General features: G+C 35.5%; 1 pseudogene; it reads left to right on the top strand.

Moving 5' to 3' along the window:
- LOC110790699 (cysteine-rich receptor-like protein kinase 44) overlaps window positions 1-23,363 on the top strand; it is a 58,117-nt pseudogene that overhangs the window by 7,315 nt on the left and 27,439 nt on the right.

Raw genomic sequence — 23,363 nt, 5'->3', positions numbered from 1 at the left:
ACACGCTTGCGGGTCATGCTCGTGTAGAGTTTGTGTTCACATACGAAACCTAAAGAGTATAGGATTTGTTTAATGATTAAAATTCCTAATCCTAAAAGATAAATTAATTAAATAAGAATTCTACTAGGATTCTAATTTAATTAATTCGTATCCTAGTAAGATTCGATTACTTATTCCATGGTCTATAAATATGAGTTGGGGGCTCATAATTTATATCGAGTATTCAAGTATTCAAAGTGATCTTTGAGAGCAAAAATTCAGTCATATAATTGCCTACAATAGCCGAAAATTCTAAGTACCTTAAGGGCGATCCTAGTTGGTCAAGCTTAAGGCGGATCCGGACTTGCTGTGGACTATCTACGGAGGGACGACACTTGGAGTCCTAAAGACTTGTTCTTGTTCGGTTCGGGCGCAGCTAGGGAGGGCACGCAACAAAGTGTATGCATCTAAACTATGCTAAATGATTATGTGTAAATAATATGCTTTCCTGGCTTTATGGTTTTTCCGTATGATTTATGTTTTGTCATATGAATCATAACCTAATAGTGGTATCAGAGCCAGGTTATTATTATTTTCATAATCTAAATTGCATAAACATGGTTAAATATTACAAATTTGCAAGAATTAAAAAGGGGTGATTAGTTTTCGTAATTGTTAATTAATTGCAAATTGCGTTTATTTAATTATACGTACGCAGTTTTTCGGCAGTTTTTCGGCAGTTTCTTCGTTACTCATCCAAATCGAGTGATTTTTGTGTCAATTCCGCATGTAAAAGGCTGACAAAAATAGTATTTTTCGGCCGAACCCAGAATTCTCAAATTCGAAGCCTAACTATGACTTTTCGGAGGTTTTAGTTTTTCGAATGCAAAATTTCGTAAATTTAAGATGTTAAATTAAATATTTGCGATTCTTGTTGATAAATCTTGAATTTTTGATTGACCTAGTGTATATGTTTAACAAGTTTGAATGCCTAGCCTTGTTAATTATGCAATCTAATTTGTAATTATGATTAATTTGTTGAAAATTGGAATAATTTAGAATTAATTTGATTTTCATAATTAGTTATAATTTAATTAGATACCTATGATTAAAAACCACCATAAAAATTGTAAATTTATGTTAAATTTTAAATTTTTATGACCTAGACTTGAATCCATGTTAATCGGAAATCAATTAAATAATAAATTTTCGATTTTTCGCCCCAAAATTATGAAATTAATATTATTTATTAATTTGTCGTTAATTTTGAATATAAATTTTTAATTTTTATGCGACTCGCTCATATAACTTGCACGCACAAAACAATGGACGCTACGTGTTACCCTTAAGGGGTGTTGTATAGTGCGGGCATGCGACGACGAGCAAGGGAGCTCGTCGCCCATGCGGTACGAATGCAGCGAGCAAGGGCATGGTGCACGAGCACAAGGCAGCAGCCCTGCCTTGTGTCGTGGGCTGTGAGCAATGGGCGTGTGGGCAGCAAGCGTGCTGCGCCACAGCGCGCACTGCCTCGCGCAAGCATGCGGAGCCTCGCGCGCAGCGAGCGCAAGCTCGCGTGCCACGAGCGCTACGCACAGCGTCCATGGCTCGCGCGCAGCGAATGCCAGCTCGCATACTGCTGCCTCGTGCGATGATCACAAGCTCGCGTGCGGGAAAGGCAGGCGCGCAGCGAGCGATGGCTCGCATGGATCGAGCGCTGGCAAGCGAGCGCAGCGAGCTATGGCTCGCGTGCATCGAGCGCTGGCGTGCGCAGCGAGCACCACCTCGCGTGTTCGATTGATGACTTGCGATGGTGAGCAGCAGCGATGCGACGCAGCGCATGGGATGCGCGCACATGGCTAGCGATGGCTGTATGCGTGTGGCCCATGGGCGTGCGTTGCGTGGGATTGTTGCGTTGCGATTAGATCGTTTTGAAATTTTAATTTGAAATTTTCAGTTTACGTAATTTTAATTAATTTTAAAATTAATAATTTAAATTATTTTCTTGGATTTTAATTTTGAATATTGTAATTATAATAAATTTTATTTGTTCTAATTATTTTACTAAAATTAAAATCATGAATTAATTTAAATACGACTGAAATTAAATTAAATTTATGGATTCAATTATAAATTTATATGAGCTTTAAATTTTAATTAAATTTGTATGGTTCCGGTTAGACTAGAAATACATTTTTATGTTTAAAATTAGTAAAACATATGAATTTATTGGTTTAAGTGGGAGCCCTTTTTAGTCATATACTCTTGATTAGGTCTACAAATCCTTAAGGTTAAAACAACTTGATTAGAATTAATAAGGACTGAATAATTTGTAGATTATTGGTGCCCTTGATTAATTGCTGCAAATGTTTATGTGATGCATAATGTGTTTTACTAACCAGCTATGTGGGTCATTCATGATAATGAATGGGTAAATGGTATATATTGTATATGTACTGTTTTGCAGGTTATGAAGTGACTAGTATGGCCCAAATAGGATAGAAAATATGGTCTGTGTACCATTAATTTGAATGTAATTGGTCTAAAGTACCAAAGTTGTTTTTCAATTCAAATATGGTCTGCGTACCATCAAATAGTTGTAATTAGTTTTAATTATAGCTTATCCTATTTGAAGAAAATGGTGCCTCCCACGAAGATTTTCAAGACGGACTTTGAAGTTAAAGCTTCAAGATGAAGTCGGGCCATACTAGATCACATTTATCTTATGCATGCTTTAAGTTATTTATTGCTTTAAATATGTCTTAATTATGCATGAGATTACGGCTTGATTATGTTGCATGATTAAGGATTTTAGTTCACTTAAAATCTAACCAACATAGTAAGAGCCTTAAGTTCCAAACTTAAAAATTGAGTTAAAAGGTGCCATGCCAAAATATACACTTGCTTGGATATCCTTTACATCAATCTAGTAATAGTTTTCGCTCAGCGAGGTGTTACTTATTGGTCATAAAGGGGCAAGGTACACAAATAATTGTGAGTACATGTTAGTTTTGGTGAAACTCAACGATATAAGTAAGGAGTCCTTTTATGTCGTGGCAAAATCGATAGGTTTACCTAATAAGTTCTTAGACGTACCTATTAACCAAGAATAGTTTCTAGACTATTAGCAAAAGGCTTTTGCTTACCTAAGATGTTTTAGGATTAAGTCGAGAAACTGTTCTTAGTTCTTCAATGATTTTAGGATCTTGGAATCATTTTATTCACACCTGCCGGAACAATAAATTCGAATAAAATGTAATAACTTGTTTGAATTGCATGATTGCTTTAATTTCAAGTTATTATTCATGATAAATGTTTAGACTTTGCATGCTTCAATGAATGTTTTAATTATTGTTTATAATTAAATATCTTGCACTGCTGTAAATCCTTTTAGAAAGGTAACAGTAAATTTCCTCGATTGGTAATGAATCCAAGAACGATTCACGGAAATGAGAGAAAGTGAGCAATTTAAAATGTACGTTTCTTATATCGACTTTTATGGTTGTTTTCGAGTATCAAAGTCGAATGGCAAACCGATTGGTGCTTGTGAATTCAAAATACAATGTAGTTTTGAGATCATAAAGCATTGAGTTTAACAATCAGCTTTACCAATGGTTAACAACCTAAAATCCTTTTTCCATTTAATTCTCGAATGAGTCTAGTTCTTAGACATTCGAATAGATCGATGCTTAGAGAACTTTAGAAGCTTCTGGTAAGATCATCTAGTTGAAACAGAATATTCAACATAAATGGTAAGAACTTTGATAAAATGACATTGGACATGTCTAACAAAGTATAAAAGTCAACACTAAAGAATTCAATTCTTAAGACTATAAGAAAGGGTACAAGAAATAGGAAAACAAAGGAACAAATGAAAGGAATTTACGATTCCGGTTCTACCTATAAGTTTATGTTTAAAGAGCAGTGACCTAGCAATCAAACTTCCTTGGTATCATATACCGCTTGAAGTTCTTACTTAGGTAATAACTCAAACAATGGAAGCTAGGATACACAAGTGACCTACAAGTGGGAAATGAAGCATGGCAATGCTACATTAGCTGTAGGGTCATCTAGTTTGTTTTAAGTCCTTTTAAAGGCTGGAACTTAATGGCTATTTTGTTCCAAAATCAGCATACCTAAAATTCTGTTTTCAAACACAGAAAGACTCACATTCAGAGAACAAAAAACAATGTTTGTTTGTTTATTTGAATGAAATGGTTATTTACGGGTTGAGTCAATATGCTTGATTAAAACAAACAAATCTTTAACAATAAAACTTTATTAGGTTCAAATCAACCCCTTGATTTGAGTTCCACTAATCTTTGGCATTGTTGCTTAGACCATATCAACAAGTTAACATTCATAAGCTCTATTTCGATGGACTTCTGAAAGTTGATTGATTTCTAGATCAATTTAAGACAAGCTAGTCTTACTTGTTGAAAGTAACAAACGATATGAACTGTTGTTAGAACGCCTAGACAATAGAGTTCAAAGCTAAAGAAAGATTTTATGACTTTATTATTTCACATGGATTTGAGTGAATATAGGTTTATTTACTCAAAGTGATATAAATTTGAATCTGTTTGGCTAGTTCAAAGATTCAGAAGTATAAAATCCACTTGGCAAGAAATCATAAAGATATAGGTTAGATCATGTTGTTGATTACTTATACCAAGAATGATCATCAATGATTGTGTGTAGTAAAATTCACAATCTAGCTCCATAAGATATGGCATATCTAAAGTTGGAATAATCGAAGTCAATTGATACTTGATTCGATCAATGATGAATCATTAAGACTTTTCCTATAATTTCTAAAACAAAATGCTCAACTACCACCAAACTAAACCAAATCCGTCAAAGCTGTTGAAAAGTAATTTCAGAATATCTTTTCATAATATATATCTAGGGAGTTGCTAAACTCAGTGGGAGCTTAGTGTTTGTTATTCGACAAACTAAGGCCCAAGTATAGATATATGTTTCATTGTGATTTATTCAAATGAGACACAAGGGTATTGTGTCTACCACGAATTTTTGAGAACATAATGTTTGTTTGCTCGAAATAATGTCCTTTTAGAGATTCGTTTCCAAAATGACAAGTGGGAGAAAATAGACCTCGAAAGTATTCGAGGCGAACAACAAACATAAAACGGACAATCTGGAGGCTTTTCGAAGTTCTTTAGAAAATCCGAACACGTATTCTTTAAGGACTTTAGAAGTGGCTTTTAAAGAATAGACATCTCTTAGAAGACTTTACAAGTGCTTCAAGGAGAACAGAATATTCAAAGGACTTTTAAGTGGCTATTGATATTCTATTGTTTGATGTTCTATACCCAAGTAGGCATAGTGTTCAAGTCACTGAAACTATGAGATTCTTCTATTAGATAGTGAAGAAACATGGAGTTCAGGTCTCTGAAGCTATGCAATTCTTCTATTAGATTGTAAAGAAACTTACAACTTGCAGTCAAACTATTAATGAGTTTGTGACCTGTAAGAAAGCTATGAAGAAACCCAGATTCCCTAAAATGGTTAGAGGCCATATATAGACTCAAATGTTTTAGATGGTTAAAGGCCATAAAACATAACCAATGTTTTGATGACAAAATTGAAATTTTGTTGATTTGCAAGAATAGTTTCACACCTATTGGTTGCAAGTTTGTTTTAAGGATAAAAACCATCAAACATGGAATTGTGTTCACACACAAAGCTAGATTAGTTGCTAAAGGTTACAAGCAAATTCATGGCATTGATTGTGTTGAAACCTCATGCATAATCGTAATGCTCAAGTCTATAACTCAAGCAATGATTGCATATTGGTACATATGACAATTGGATGACAAAACGTATTCCTCAATCAAATGTTGGAAGAAAACTATGTACATGGCATGTCATAGGATTTGTGGATCCAAATAAATGCTTGAAAAGGAATGCTAACTTATGAAATCTAAGTACAAATTTAAGCAAGCAATTGGGAATTGGAACTGTATTTTAGTGAAGCTAATAAGCATTTTAGTTTCATAAAATATACATGATTCTTATAGATATATAAGAAGTTTAGTGGGAGTACGTAAAACTTATTTGGTCCTATGTGTATCACACATGTATATCTCTCTATTGTAAAATAACATTCAAATGCTAATGACTTAGGTTTGAAATTATTCATCAATGATGGACCAATGCGAAACTTAGTACATACTGGGTATTAAGATCTATTTACAAAGATCTTATGATATTATTTAGTAATGGCATTTACTAAATCAAACACGAAAGACTCCATTGGAGATATTCGATCCATTTGAATAAATCTAAGTAATGAATGTTTGAACTATGTATAAGCATTTACTAAGTTAAACATCAAAGAATCTAATGAGATTCTTCACCTATATTATATGTCAAAGAATTTAGTTGGATTCAGTATCTACTGTAACTGAATGAGCTAAAGTTACATGAATAGAATTCAATTGGGAATTATTCTGCAAAAGAATTTATCATGTATATAATATAATATGAGGATCGCCAAAAACGTATCGTATGACTTTAGGCATGACGAACATATACCAATCTCTATTGATCTAAGTGAAGATCAACTAGATTGAGATCAAGAACACTTATGGTACTTGAAAAGGTACATAGGAATAGTTCTTGATTCAAGGAAATAAAGATATGCTAAATATTGATGCTACACGCATAAACACTGGCAAAGGATCAAGCAAGACCCTTTGGAGTTAACCATTGACAAGGACGAGCTAAAGAGCATCGTGTTTTGAAATGGCAACATGGATTGAAGACCATGAGTTGTTGCGTGGAAAATTAAAATAATAATTTCTATGTTCTAAGATATAGTTGGAGAGTCTTCCACATATCTGTGAACTGCTTGGATAAGTAGATCCAAACAAAGCATCACTAGCAACCTATACAGTTGAAGTAAAAGTAATTATTGCCTAAGAAGCAATAAAATAGAGTTGTTTATATGAGTTCTTCATTGAACTTGGGAAGATCACATGTCTGTTGACTTAATGGTTCTTCATTGCAAAATGCGTAGAACCACTAATGTAGCAAGAAAGACTAGATCACAAAATAAACATACTCAAAAGTTCTTATCATCATATCTCGAAGAACATTCGATGAAAAAGATGTTAAGATTGGCAAAGCGTGATAACTAAACCTATGCAACAAGTGAGAAGCAACACTCACGTTGTAGCACTGGAAATCAAGCATAGCTTTGAATTCCATAAACTGTTTTAAAGATGGGTTTGAGGCCCATGGTTGTAAAACAATAGGGTTGAACATTTATCATATATGAAATGTATTTTCATATTCCATTTAATCTTGGTTTAGTATTAAATGATGAGTCCCTTCAATTTGACGATATATTCAAGATAGACTGTCAGGACCAGTCCTGTGACTAAGAAATGTCTATCAAGTGAACTTGAATGTCAAAGGTTGAAAATGGTCCCTAGTCGGAGTTTTCTATAAAATTGGACGCATAGAAAACGTTAGACGATTAGAATGCAAGATGACTAGTAGTTCTGTTTCTTGAACTATGTGGACATGGCAATGTCATAATCATTTGCATAGATAATTACTTTGGGAAGACTAGTATCGGACAAGACCTATGAAACTTCACTGTAAGAGATGAGAATCTGTCATAAGTAAATTTCATTAATTTTATTAGACACTAAATCCTCAATACCTGAGTGATTTGAGATTACTTGTTTGAGAACTGGTTGCTTTGACGTTGACCAACCGTCGCACCGTAAAAGGAGGCTATAAAGGCAACGCTCAGGTAATCACCTATCAAACGAAGTCTAATCTCAAGATCGCAAGATTGGGATTGTCCTCCCATAAATCGGGATGAGATGCTTAAAAGTTATACAAGGCCACTCGGAGAGCTAGAAACTGTGAAATGCATGGCCGTGCTCGGATGAATCATAGGCTATGATTATCTGTTTATTTGATCAGTTGAACTCTGAAACCGAGAAACACCTCTGGACATAATAAGGATGACAACTCTTACCTTATGTTCAAGAGCAAGCATCGAGCGACAAAGGAATTAGGAAATGCACACTTGTCCCTAAGGACAAGTGGGAGACTGAAGGAAATAATGCCCTTGGTCCAAGTATGCATTCTATGTTAAGTCTAATAAATGCGGTTCAGTATTAATTAACAAGTTAATAATTCAGTGAGATCAAGTGAGCTGAATGCCTAGCTAGAGGCCGCTTCAGTTCAAGTGGAATTAATGATATTAATCCACAGCTTACTCTTGACTGAACCCGTAGGGTCACACAAATAGTACGTAAACGGATCAAGTATTTAATGGCATTAGATACTCCATCTATGGATATTCGGAATCGACGGATCTTGGTTTCAGTGGGAGCTGAGATCGTCACAGGCAAGAAATGAATACTCCGGAAACGATGATATTGCCGGAAACGGAAATATGGATCGTATCGGAAATATAAATATTATCCAAGTCGTAGATGTTGCCGGAAACGGAAACATGGTACGTATCGGAAAATATTATCGGAAATGGAAATATTGCCAGAATCGGAAATATTGCCGGAAACGGAAATATTGTCAGAATCGGAAATATTATCGGAATCGGAAAATAATTCCGGAAACGGAAATATTAAATATTTGTTCGAAACGGAAATTGATTCCGGAATCGGAAATATTAAATATTGTTCGTATCGGAAATGAATTCCGGAATCGGGAATTTAATCGGAAGCGTATCGTACGAATTAGCATCGGACGAGGCCCGCTAGACGAAGGCCCAGCACGAAGCCAGGCCGTCGCCCAGCGAGCCAACGCACACCAGCGCACGCCAAGCCTCGACCAGGCCCAGCGCAAGGCCAGGCCCAGCCAAGGCCTTGGGCGCGCGCGCGCAGAGCGCAGCAATGGGCCGAGCGCTGTGCGCCTAGCGTGGGCCGCAAGGCTTGCGTGGGTGTACGGTGCTCGTGCATTGCGTGTGCAGGAATCCTGAAGTAATCAGAATTCGAAGTGTGATTAAATCCTAAAACTATTAGATAATGATTATTTAATTAGAGTCCTAGTAGGGTTATAATTAAATAAATTAGTATCCTAATAGGATTCCAAAAACCCTTTCCATAACTCTATAAATACGTGCCTAGGGTCACATATTTTAAGAGATTATTCAAGTATTCAAAGTGAGTTTTTGAGAGAAAATTCAGACACATTTCTTACCTAAGAGTGCCGAAAATCTTTAGTACCTTAAGGGCGATTTTAGTTGGTCAATCTTAAGGCGGATCCGGACGTGCTGTGGACTATCTACGGAGGGAAGACACTTGGAGTCCTAAAGACTTGTTCTTGTTCGGTTCGGGCGCAGCTAGGGAAGGCACGCAACAAAGAGTATGCATCTAAACTATGTTATATGATTATGTGTAAATAATATGTATTCCTGGCTAAATGGTTTTTCCGCATGATTTATGAATTGTCATATGTATCATAACCTAACAGTGTCGTCCCTCCGTAGATAGTCCACAGCACGTCCAGATCCGCCTTAAGCTTGACCAACTAGGATCGCCCTTAAGGTACTTAGAATTTTCGGCTATTGTAGGCAATTATATGACTGAATTTTTGCTCTCAAAAATCACTTTGAATACTTGAATACTCGATATAAATTATGAGCCCTCAACTCATATTTATAGACCATGGAATAAGTAATCGAATCCTACTAGGATACGAATTAATTAAATTAGAATCCTAGTAGAATTCTTATTTAATTAATTTATCTTTTAGGATTAGGAATTTTAATCATTAAACAAATCCTATACTCTTTAGGTTTCGTATGTGAACACAAACTCTACACGAGCATGACCCGCAAGCGTGTAGGCCATGCCCGCGCACAGCCCACACGGCCGCTCGGCCCACGAGAGCTGCAGCAATGCTCGCAGCCCATTGTTGCGCGCGCTGCGCGCGCTGCCATGGCCAGCTGGGCCTGGCGTGGCCTTGGTTGTTCGTGTGGCGCGCTTGGCTTGCTGGGCGATGGCCTGGCTTCGTGCTGGGCCCTCGTCCGGCAGGCCTCGTCCGATGCTTATTCGTACGATACGCTTCCGATTAAATTCCCGGTTCCGGAATTCATTTCCGATACGAACAATATTTAATATTGCCGATTCCGGAATTAATTTCCGTTTCGAACAAATATTTAATATTTCCGTTTCCGGAATTATTTTCCGATTCCGATAATATTTCCGATTCTGACAATATTTCCGTTTTCGGCAATATTTCCGATTCTGGCAATATTTCCATTTCCGATAATATTTTCCGATACGTACCATGTTTCCTTTTCCGGCAACATCTACGACTTGGATAATATTTATATTTCCGATACGATCCATATTTCCGTTTCCGGCAATATCATCGTTTCCGGAGTATTCATTTCTTGCCTGTGACGATCTCAGCTCCCACTGAAACCAAGATCCGTCGATTCCGAATATCCATAGATGGAGTATTTAATGCCATTAAATAGTTGATCCGTTTACGTACTATTTGTGTGACCCTACGGGTTCAGTCAAGAGTAAGCTGTGGATTAATATCATTAATTCCACTTGAACTGAAGCGGCCTCTAGCTAGGCATTCAGCTCACTTGATCTCACTGAATTATTAACTTGTTAATTAATACTGAACCGCATTTATTAGACTTAACATAGAATGCATACTTGGACCAAGGGCATTATTTCCTTCAGTCTCCCACTTGTCCTTAGGGACAAGTGTGCATTTCCTAATTCCTTTGTCGCTCGATGCTTGCTCTTGAACATAAGGTAAGAGTTGTCATCCTTATTATGTCCAGAGGTGTTTCTCGGTTTCAGAGTTCAACTGATCAAATAAACAGATAATCATAGCCTATGATTCATCCGAGCACGGCCATGCATTTCACAGTTTCTAGCTCTCCGAGTGGCCTTGTACAAATTTTAAGCATCTCATCCCGATTTATGGGAGGACAATCCCAATCTTGCGATCTTGAGATTAGACTTCGTTTGATAGGTGATTACCTGAGCGTTGCCTTTATAGCCTCCTTTTACGGTGCGACGGTTGGTCAACGTCAAAGCAACCAGTTCTCAAACAAGTAATCTCAAATCACTCAGGTATTGAGGATTTAGTGTCTAATAATTTTAATGAAATTTACTTATGACATATTTTCATCTCTTACAGTAAAGTTTCATAGGTCTTGTCCGATACTAGTCTTCCCAAAGTAAGTATCTATGCAAATGATTATGACATTGCCATGTCCACATAGTTCAAGAAACAGAACTACTGGTCATCTTGCATTCTAATCGTCTAACGTTTTCTATGCGTCCAATTTTATAGAAAACTCCGACTAGGGACCATTTTCAACCTTTGACATTCAAGTTCACTTGATAGACATTTCTTAGTCACAGGACTGGTCCTGACAGTCTATCTTGAATATATCGTCAAATTTGAAGGGACTCATCATTTAATACTAAACCAAGATTAAATGGAATATGAAAATACATTTCATATATGATAAATGTTCAACCCCAATGTTTTATAACCATGGGCCTCAAACCCATCTTCTAAAACAATTCATAAAATTCAAAGCTATGCTTGATTTCCAGTGCTACAACGTGAGTGTTGCTTCTCACTTGTTGTATAGGTTTAGTTATCATGCTTTGCCAACCTTAATATCCTTTTCATCGAATGTTCTTCGAGATATGATGATAAGATCTTTTCGAGTTTGTTTATTATGTGATCTAGTCTTTCTTACTTCGATGGTGGTTTTACTCATTTTGCAATGAAGAACCATCAAGTTAGCAGACGTTTTTCTTGCTTCAAGAGTGGTTCTACGCATTTTTCAATGAAGAACCATCAAGCCAGCAGATAGGTGATCTACCCAAGTTCAGTGATGAACTTTAAACAACCCTGTTTTATTGCTTCTTAGGCAATAATTACTTTTACTTCAACTGTATAGGTTGCTAGTGATGCTTTGTTTGGATTTACCTATCCAGGCAGTTCATAGATATGTGGAAGATTCTCCAACTATATCTTAGAACATAGAAATTATTATTTTAATTTCCCACGCAACAACTCATGGTCTCCAACCCATGTTGCTATTTTCAAAACATGATGCTCTATAGCTCGTCCTTATCAATGGTTAACTCCAAAGGGTCTTGCTTGATCCTTTGCCAGTGTTTATGCGTGTAGCATCAATATTTAGCATATCTTTATTTCCTTGAATCAAGAACTATTCCTATGTACCTTTTTAAGTACCATAAGTATTCTTGATCTTAATCTAGTTGATCTTTACTTAGATCAATAGAGATTGGTATATGTTCGTCATGGCTAAAGTCATACGATACGTTTTTGGCGATCCTCATATTATATCATACATGATAAATTCTTTTGCAGAATAATTCCCAATTGAATTCTATTCATGTAACTTTAGCTTATCTAGTTTCAGTAGATACTAAATTCAGCTAAATTCTTTGACATATAATATAGGTTAAGAATCTTATTTAGATCCTTTGATGTTTAACTTAGTAAATGCTTATACATAGTTCAAACATCCTTTACTTAGATTTATTCACATGGGTCGAATATCTCCAATGGAGACTTTCGTGTTTGATTTAGTAAATGCCATTACTTAATCCAAAACAATATCATAAGATCTTTGTAAATAGATCTTAATACCCAGTATGTACTAAGTTTCGCCATGGTCCATCATTGATGAATAATTTCAAATCTAAGTCATTAGCATTTGAATGTTATTTCACAATAGAGAGATATGTGTGTAATACACATAGGACCAATTAAGTTTTAAGTACTCCCACTAAACTTCTTATATATCTATAAGAATCATGTATATTTTATGAAACTAAAATGCTTATTAGCTTCACTTAAAATACAGCTCCAATTCCCAATTGCTTGCTTAAATCTGTACTTAGATTTTATAAGCTAGCTTTCCTTTTCAAGCATTTATTTGGATCCACAAATTCTATGACATACCATGTACATATTATATTCCAACATTTGATTGAGGAATACGTTTTGTCATCCAATTGCCATATGTACCAATATGCAATCATTGCTTGAATTATAGACTTAAGCATTACGATTTTGCATGAGGTTTCAACACAATCCATGCCATGAATTTGCTTTTAACCTTTAGCAACTAATCTAGCTTTGTGTGTGAACACAATTCCATGTTTGATGGTTTTTATCCTTAAAACAAACTTGCAACCAATAGGTGTGAAACTATTCTTGCAAATCAACAAAATTTCAATTTTGTCATCAAAACATTGAGTATGTTTTATGGCTTTTAACCAATTAAACATATAGTCTATATATGGCCTCTAACCATTTTAGGGAATCTGGGTTTCGTCATAGCTTTCTTACAAGTCACTTCTTTTAGTTTGACTGCAAGTTGTAGGTTTCTTTACTATCTAATAGAAGAATTGCATAGTTTCAGTGACTTGAATTCTATGCCTACTTGGGTATAGAACATCAAACAATAGAATATCAATAGCCACTTGAAAGTCCTTTGAATATTCTGTTCTCCTTGAAGCACTTGTAAAGTCTTCTAAGAGATGTCTATTCTTTAAAGCCACTTCTAAAGTCCTTAAAGAATAAGTTCGGTTTTTCTGAAGCACTTCGAAAAGCCTCCGGAATGTCCGTTTTTGTTGTTCGCCTCGAAGACTTTCGAGGTCTATTTTCTCCCACTTGTCATTTTGGAAACGAATCTCCAAAAGGACATTATTTCGAGCAAACAAACATTATGTTCTCAAAAATTCGTGGTAGAAACAATACCCTTGTGTCTCATTTGAATAAATCACAATAAAACATATATCTAGACTTGGGCCTTAGTTTGTTGAATAACAAACACTAAGCTCCCACTGAGTTTAGCAACTCTTTAGATATATATAATTGAAAAGATATCCTGAAATTACTTTTCAATAGCTTTGACGAATTTGGTTTAGTTTGGTGGTAGTTGAGCATTTTGTTTTAGAAATTATAGGAAAAGTCTTTATGATTCATCATTGATCGAATCAAGTACTAATTGACTTCGATTATTCCAACTACGATATGCCATATCTTATGGACCTAGATTGTGAAATTACAACACACAATCATTGATGATCATATTTGGTCTCAAGTAATCATCAACATGATCTAACCTAGATCTTTATGATTTCTTGCCAAGTGGATTTTATACTTCTGAATCTTGGAACTACCCAAACAGATTCAACTTATATCACATTTGAGTCAATAAACCTATATTCACTCAAATCCATGTGAAATAATAAAGTCATAAAATCTTTCTTTAGCTTTGAACTCTATCGTCTAGGCGTTCTAACAATAGTTCATATCTTTTTTTACTTTCAAAAAGTAAGACTAGCTTGTCTTAAGTTGATCTAGAAATCAACCAACTTTCAAAAGTCCATTAAAATAGAGCTTTTGAATGTTAACTTGTTGATATGGTCTAAGAAACAATGCCAAAGATTAGTGGAACTCAAATCAAGGGGTTGATTTGAACCTAGTAAAGTTCTTTAAAGAGTTGTTTGTTTTAATCAAGCATATTGACTCATTCCGTAAATGACCATTTCATTCAAATAAACAAACAAACAAACAAGCATTGTTTTTGTTCTTCTGAATGTGAGTCTTTCTGTGTTTGAAGCAGAAATTTAGGTATGCTGATTATGGAACAAAATAGCCATTTAGTTCCAGCCTTTGAAAGGACTTAAAACAAACTAGATGACCCTACAACTAATGTAGCATTGCCATGCTTCAATTCCCACTTGTAGGTCATTAGTGTATCCTAGCTTCCATTGTTTGAGTTATTACCGAAGTAAGAACCTTAAGCGGTATATGATACCAATGAAGTTTGATTGCTAGGTCACTTCTCTTTAAACATAAATTTATAGGTAGAAACGGAATCGTAAATTCCTTTCATTTGTTCCTCTTTTTCCTATTTCTTGTACCCTTTCTTATAGTCTTAAGAATTGAATTCTTTAGTGTTGACTTTTATACTTTGTTAGACATGTCCAATGTCACCAACAAGGTTCTTTACCATTTTAATTTATGTTGAATATTTTGTTTCAACTAGATGATCTTACCAGAAGCTTCTAAAGTTCTCTAAGCATCGATCTATTCGAATGTCTAGGGACTAGACTCATTCGAGAATTAAATGGACAAAGATATTAGGTTGTTAATCATTGGTAAAGCTGAGCGTATTAAACTCAATGCTTTATGATCTCAAAACTACATTGTATTTTGAATTCACAAGCACCAATTGGTTTGCCATTCGATTTTGATATTCGAAAACAACCATAAAAGTCGCTAAAAGAAACGTACATTTTAAATTGCTCACTTTCTCTCATTTCCGTGAATCGTTCTTGGATTCACTACCAATCGAGGAAATTTACTGTTACCTTTCTAAAAGGATTTATTGCAGTGCAAGATATTTAATTATAAACAATAATTAAAACATACATTGAAGCATGCAAAGTCTAAACATTTATCATGAATAATAACTTGAAAATCAAAGCAATCATGCAATTTCAACAAGTTATTAGCATTTTATTCGAATTTATTGTTCCGGCAGGTGTGAATAAAATGATTCCAAGATCCTAAAATCATTGAAGAACTAAGCACAGTTTGTCGACTTAATCCTAAAACATCTTAGGTAAGCAAAAGCCTTTTGCTAATAGTCTAGAAACCACTCTTAGTTGATAGGTACGTCTAAGAACTTATTAGGTAAACCTATCGATTTTGCCACGACATAAAAGGACTCCTTACTTATATCGTTGAGTTTCACCAAAACTAACATGTACTCACAATTATTTGTGTACCTTGCCCCTTTAGGACCAATAAGTTACACCTCGCTGAGCGAAAACTATTACTAGATTGATGTAAAGGATATCCAAGTAAGTGTATATTTTGGCATGGCACCTTTTAACTCAATTTTTAAGTTTGGAACTTAAGGCTCTTACTATGTTGGTTAGATTTTAAGTGAACTAAAATCCTTAATCATGCAACATAATCAAGCCACAATCTCATGCATAATTAAGACATATTTAAAGCAATAAATAACTTAAAGCATGCATAAGATAAATGTGATCTAGTATGGCCCGACTTCATCTTGAAGCTTTAACTTCAAAGTCCGTCTTGAAAATCTCCGTGGGAGGCACCATTTTCTTCAAATAGGATAAGCTATAATTAAAACTAATTACAACTATTTGATGATACGCAGACCATATTTGAATTGAAAAACGACTTTGGTACTTTAGACCAATTACATTCAAATTAATGGTATGCAGACCATATTTTCTATCCTATTTGGGCCATACTAGTCACTTCATAACCTGCAAAACAGTACATATACAATATATACCATTCACCCATTCATTATCATGAATGGCCCACATAGCTGGTTAGTAAAACACATTATGCATCACGTAAACATTTGCAGCAATTAATCAAGGGCACCAATAATCTACCAATTATTCAGTCCTTATTAATTCTAATCAAGTTATTTTAACCTTAAGGATTCGTAGACCTAATCAAGAGTTTATGACTAAAAAGCGCTCCCACTTAAACCAATAAATTTATATGCTTTACTAATTTTAAACATAAAAATGTATTTCTAGTCTAACCGGAAACATACAAATTTAATTAAAATTTAAAGCTCATATGAATTTATAATTGAATCCAAAAAGTTTAATTTAATTTCAGTCGTATTTAAATTAATTCATGATTTTTATTTTAGTAAAATAATTAGAATAAATAAAATTTATTATAATTACAATATTCAAAATTAAAATCCAAGAAAATAATTTAAATTATTAATTTTAAAATTAATTAAAATTACGTAAACTGAAAAATTTCAAATTAAACATTCAAAACGATCTAATCGCAACGCAAACACCCTACGCATCGCACGCCCATGGGCCACACGCACACAGCCATCGCTGGCCATGTGCGCGCAGCCCATGCGCTCGTTGCATAGCTGTTGCATCTTCCATCGCAAGCCATCGCACAAGTGGTGCTCGCTGCGCGCGCGCCAGCGCTCGATGCACGCGAGCCATCGCTCGCTGTGCGCGCTCGCCAGCGCTCGCTGCGCGCGCTCCAGCGCTCGATGCACACGAGCCATCGCTCGCTGTGCGCGAGCCATCGCTCGCTGTGCGCGAGCAATTGCTCGCTGCACGCGATCGACGCTGGGCGCAGCGCTCGTGGCACGCGAGCTTGCGCTCGCTGCGCGAGAGGCTGCGCGCGCTTGCGCGAGGCAGTGCGCGTTGTGGCGCAGCTCGCTTGCTGCCCACACGCGACTGCCGTGCCTTGCCTTCGCCCATGCCCATTCGTCCATAGCTCGTGGCCCACGACACAAGGAAGGGCTACTGCCTTGTGCTCGTGCACCATGCCCCTGCTCATTGCATTCGTGCCGCACGGGCGACGAGCTCCCTTGCTCGTCGTCGCATGCCCGCACTATACAACACCCCTTAAGGGTAACACGAAGCGTCCATTGCTTTGTGCGTGCAAGTTATATGAACGAATCGCATAAAAAATTTAAAATTTATATTTAAAATTAATGACAAATTAATAAATAATATTAATTTCATAATTTTAGGGCGAAAAATCGAAAATTTATTATTCAATTGATTTCCGATTATTATGGATTCAAGCCTAGGTCATAAAAATTTAAAATTTATCATAAATTTACAATTTTTATGGTGGTTTTTAATCATAGGTTTCTAATTAAATTATAATTAATTATGAAAATCAAATTAATTCTAAATTATTCTAATTTTCAACAAATTAATCATAATTACAAATTAGATTGCATAATTAACAAGGCTAGGCATTCAAACTTGTTAAACATATACAGTAGGTCAATCAAAAATTCAAGATTTATCAACAAGAATCGCAAATATTTAATTTAACATCTTAAATTTACGAAATTTTGCATTCGAAAAACTAAAACCTTCGAAAAGTCATAGTTAGGCTTCGAATTTGAGAATTCTGGGTTCGGCAGAAAAATATTAATTTTGTCAAAATTTTAGAATGCCTTTTACATGCGGAATTGACACAAAAATCACTCGATTTGGATGAGTAACGAAGAAACTGCCGAAAAACTGCGTACGTATAATTAAATAAACGCAATTTGCAATTAATTAACAATTACGAAAATTAATCACCCCTTTTAATTCATGCAAATTTGTAATATTTAACCATGTTCATGCAATTTAGATTATGAAAATAATAAGGGGCTCGTGATACCACTGTTAGGTTATGATACATATGACAATTCATAAATCATGCGGAAAAACCATTTAGCCAGGAATACATATTATTTACACATAATTATATAGCATAGTTTAGATGCATACTCTTTGTTGCGTGCCTTCCCTAGCTGCGCCCGAACCGAACAAGAACAAGTCTTTAGGACTCCAAGTGTCGTCCCTCCGTAGATAGTCCACAGCACGTCCGGATCCGCCTTAAGATTGACCAACTAGAATCGCCCTTAAGGTACTAAAGATTTTCGGCACTCTTAGGTAAGAAATGTGTCTGAATTTTCTCTCAAAAACTCACTTTGAATACTTGAATAATCTCTTAAAATATGTGACCCTAGGCACGTATTTATATAGTTATGGAAAGGGTTTTTGGAATCCTATTAGGATACTAATTTATTTAATTATAACCCTACTAGGACTCTAATTAAATAATCATTATCTAATAGTTTTAGGATTTAATCACACTTCGAATTCTGATTACTTCAGGATTCCTGCACACGCAATGCACGAGCACCGTACACCCGCGCAAGCCTTGCGGCCCACGCTAGGCGCACAACGCTCGGCCCATTGCTGCGCTCTGCGCGCGCGCGCCCAAGGCCTTGGCTGGGCCTGGCCTTGCGCTGGGCCTGGGCGAGGCTTGGCGTGCGCTGGTGTGCGTTGGCTCGCTGGGCGACGGCCTGGCTTCGTGCTGGGCCTTCGTCTAGCGGGCCTCGTCCGATGCTAATTCGTACGATACGCTTCCGATTAAATTCCCGATTCCGGAATTCATTTCCGATACGAACAATATTTAATATTTCCGATTCCGGAATCAATTTCCGTTTCGAACAAATATTTAATATTTCCGTTTCCGGAATTATTATCCGATTCCGATAATATTTCCGATTCTGACAATATTTCCGTTTCCGGCAATATTTCCGATTCTGGCAATATTTCCATTTCCGATAATATTTTCCGATACGTACCATGTTTCCGTTTCCGGCAACATCTACGACTTGGATAATATTTATATTTCCGATACGATCCATATTTCCGTTTCCGGCAATATCATCGTTTCCGGAGTATTCATTTCTTGCCTGTGACGATCTCAGCTCCCACTGAAACCAAGATCCGTCGATTCCGAATATCCATAGATGGAGTATCTAATGCCATTAAATACTTGATCCGTTTACGTACTATTTGTGTGACCCTACGGGTTCAGTCAAGAGTAAGCTGTGGATTAATATCATTAATTCCACTTGAACTGAAGCGGCCTCTAGCTAGGCATTCAGCTCACTTGATCTCACTGAATTATTAACTTGTTAATTAATACTGAACCGCATTTATTAGACTTAACATAGAATGCATACTTGGACCAAGGGCATTATTTCCTTCAGACACTTGGAGTCCTAAAGACTTGTTCTTGTTCGGTTCGGGCGCAGCTAGGGAGGGCACGCAACAAAGTGTATGCATCTAAACTATGCTAAATGATTATGTGTAAATAATATGCTTTCCTGGCTTTATGGTTTTTCCGCATGATTTATGTTTTGTCATATGAATCATAACCTACCACATCATCTACAGGAAATGGAAGTAGCACGGCAATGGTTGTTATCCCAATCGTAGTTTCAACGGCTATATTAGTTGTTCTCGTAGTAGGATTCATTTACTTGCGTAAAAGAAGAAAGACAAAGAAAAAGTTTGAAAACTCAAGTAAGCAAAATAAAATTCTTCTCTGTTTATGATGATCTATTCTTAAGTTGGTAAAGATTATATCTGGTCTATTATTATGTTAATTCCTTCTATATTTTCAACCTTCGATCAAGCTAGATGAACAAGATGAAAGCTTAAAATTTGAGCATCTACACAATGGTTTCGGCAGCATTAGAGTGGCAACAGACAACTTCTCGAATGCTAATAAACTTGGCCGAGGAGGATTTGGTATAGTTTACAAGGTACTACAATCTTTGTTCGATGTTTACCCTTTTTATTTTAGTCTGTTTTAAAATGTTCTTTATATTGGCCCTGTTTGGTTAGGAGTTGTTAGCTGCTTTGACTAGCTGTTAGCGGTTAGCTGCTTGTATTAGCTGATTTGACTAGCTGGTTGCGTTAGCTATTTGTGTAAAAGTGTTTGGTAAATTAGCTGATAGTTGTTAGCTGTTTCATATGTAAAATGACCATTAAGGACATTGACATGCTTTGTTTCTTATTAACATTAGACAAATATTTTATTGTGTTAATTTTTTCTCTCTATATTTTTCTAATAAACATTGACTAAATAAAATAAATTTATTTTTAAAAACAAAATTATTCTTAATTTAAATTTTTTAATAATATATAATTTTCAAATAGATAGATACTACTCCCTCCGTTTCTTTTTGTTTGTTACGTTTTGACTTTTGCACGTTTATTAGCGCATAATAAAGATTCTTTTTCTTTTTTATTAAAAAAATAAATCCAAGTAAAACCTCAATCCACTAATCATTGCAACAACCAATAAGATTGTTTTATTTATCAAAATGAACCAATAATGAAACAACACAAAGATTGCTAACTTAACATACTTGAAAAATTGCAAAGATATTTAATGAGTTGAAAAAATTGGACCAATTAAAATTAAAAGATGGCACAAAAAATGATACTCCCTCCGTTTCTTTTTGTTGTATCCGTTTCCATTTTAAGCGTTTCATATTGTCGTATCCATTTAGAATCTATTCTATTTTTGGACATACATTTTATCCTAAAATACCTTTATATTTCTATGTAATTACCAAAATACCTAAAGATTCTACCCATATTCCCACCTATTTCCCCACCCATAATATTTAATTCTTTTCCCTTTCCCATATACCCACTCTCTCACCTCCTTTATCACCCATCATTATCACTCCTCTCTATTACCTTATTTCTTTATTATTTTCTCACTCCTTTATTTATTATAATCTTTTACACCCAATCATTTCTCTTACACCCAATCATTACACTTATACCCATACAAACCAATATTCCAATTTTCTTAAAAACCACACCAGATTCCAAATGGATACATCAAAAAGAAATGGAGGGAGTAGTATAATAAGTTTATAAAAAGAAAGATTCTCTCACGTAACAAACATTGTGAAACACCCTAAAAGGAATACGTAACAAACAAAAAGAAACGGAGGGAGTACTACGTACTAATGAAATTTTGAGCATGATTGTAATATACTTCAATTGCTTCAAAGTACTAATATAAAATTTATTACAACAAAAAGCGAATCTAATAAATAGGGTGAAATAAAAAAGAAAGTATAAGTAATGTTTTTAGGAGAAAAATATGTAGGGTACCAAGGTTGATAGTGGTTGTAATTATAGGCAATAGTAGGATAAAATAGTCATTTTCATCCACTTTCTCAAACCTCTAATTGCAAAAAGCTCCTATATTGAGCCTTTTTAAAATTAGCTTTTTCACACCAAAACTCTCTTCCAATCCTCTCCTAACCAAACACTCACAATCAGCTTTTTCTAAAGATCAAACCTCTAATTCATCCCAAAAAGCTCTTTTTCCCTCAAACCTCTCCTAACCAAACACCCCCAATTATGTTTTACTCTTTTTGAACATAAAAGTTTACTATCTTACCTCCACAAAATTTACAATTTTTCATTCAATTTTTTTTTAACTCAGGGAACATTATCAAATGGACAAGAAATTGCGGTGAAGAGACTCTCGAGGGAATCAGGACAAGGTGATGACGAGTTTAAGACTGAAGTTTTGTTAGTTGCTAATCTTCAACACAGGAATCTGGTTAGGCTCCTTGGCTTCTGCTTAGAAGAAGATGAAAGACTACTCATTTATGAGTTTGTTCCCAACACTAGCCTCGATCACTTCTTGTTTGGTATGGTTTAATTTCTCTTTTAAATATGTACTCTCTCTGTTTACATAAGTTCTACTCACTTGTACAACAACAACAAAGTCTTAGTCCCAAAATATTTTGGGGTCGGCTCACATGAATCGTCGTAAGAGATCGTCATTGTCACCCATCAAACCATAAATGAGCGGGAAGTTAAAAGAATAAACAAGGAAGAGGGAAGTGAAATTAATGAAAGTAAGATAAGGATATATATATATATATATATATATATATATATATATATATATATATATATATATATATATATATATATATATATATATATATAAGTACATCTACAAAAAATTATTAAAAATAATAATAATAATAATTAATGACTTACTTGACGGGATCATCTCCTTTGACACACCTGGGTTGTCTGGCTTTGCTCCTGGCCGGGTTGTGACTGATGCGGCTGTTCGGAAGCGGGTCAAGTATGAAGCACGTTGCAGGGCCATTGGTTATGGCTTTCTTCCGTTCTCTTTCTCTTCTTTGGGGGAGCTAGATAAGGATGTTGTTGCGTTGTTGAAGCGGATTTAGATGTTTTCTAGGACACAGGACATTGGAACTCGTGCTGCTGCTCATATTTGCACCAGGATAGGTTTTGCTATAGCCAGAGGAGTGGGGGCCCAGATTGTATCTCGGCTTCCCACTAACTATTTGTAAAATATTTGACTTTGTTATAATAATAATAATAATAATAATAATAATAATAATAATAATAATAATAATAATAATAACAATAATAAATAACATAAATAAATAAGTAAAAGTGAAAGTAAGAAGAGTTAAAAATGGAAGTTGTATAAGTCAAATAAAGTCATCAATATATGTATATTCTCTCCCTCCACTTTGTCATATCCAATGCCATACTTTCCTCAATCCCAATAAAGCTCATATCGTGCTCAATTACCTTCCTCCAGGTTTTCTTAGGTCTTCCCCTACCCCTTGCAATTCTATCACTTTGCCACCCTTCTAGCCTCTTAACCGGAGCATTACTTGATCGTCTGCTTACATGCCCAAACCATCTTAAACGATTTTCCATCATCTTAAAACTCAAGTGGTGCAACCCCTATTTTCTTCCTAACAATCTCATTCCACAAACGATCCTTTCTTGTATTCCCACACATTCAACGTAACATGTGCATCTCCGCCACATTCATCTTATGCACATGACAATGTTCCACTGCTGAGCATTCCGTGTCGTATAACAACGCCAGTCGAACTGTCCTGCGGTAAAAAATTTCCTTCAATC

The sequence above is a fragment of the Spinacia oleracea genome, chromosome 6 (genome assembly GCF_020520425.1).
Source record: "Spinacia oleracea cultivar Varoflay chromosome 6, BTI_SOV_V1, whole genome shotgun sequence".
In the NCBI taxonomy this organism is placed as follows: Eukaryota; Viridiplantae; Streptophyta; class Magnoliopsida; order Caryophyllales; family Amaranthaceae; genus Spinacia; species Spinacia oleracea.
Note: the sequence above shows the minus strand (reverse complement) of the source record. Positions and strands in the feature narration are given on the sequence as shown.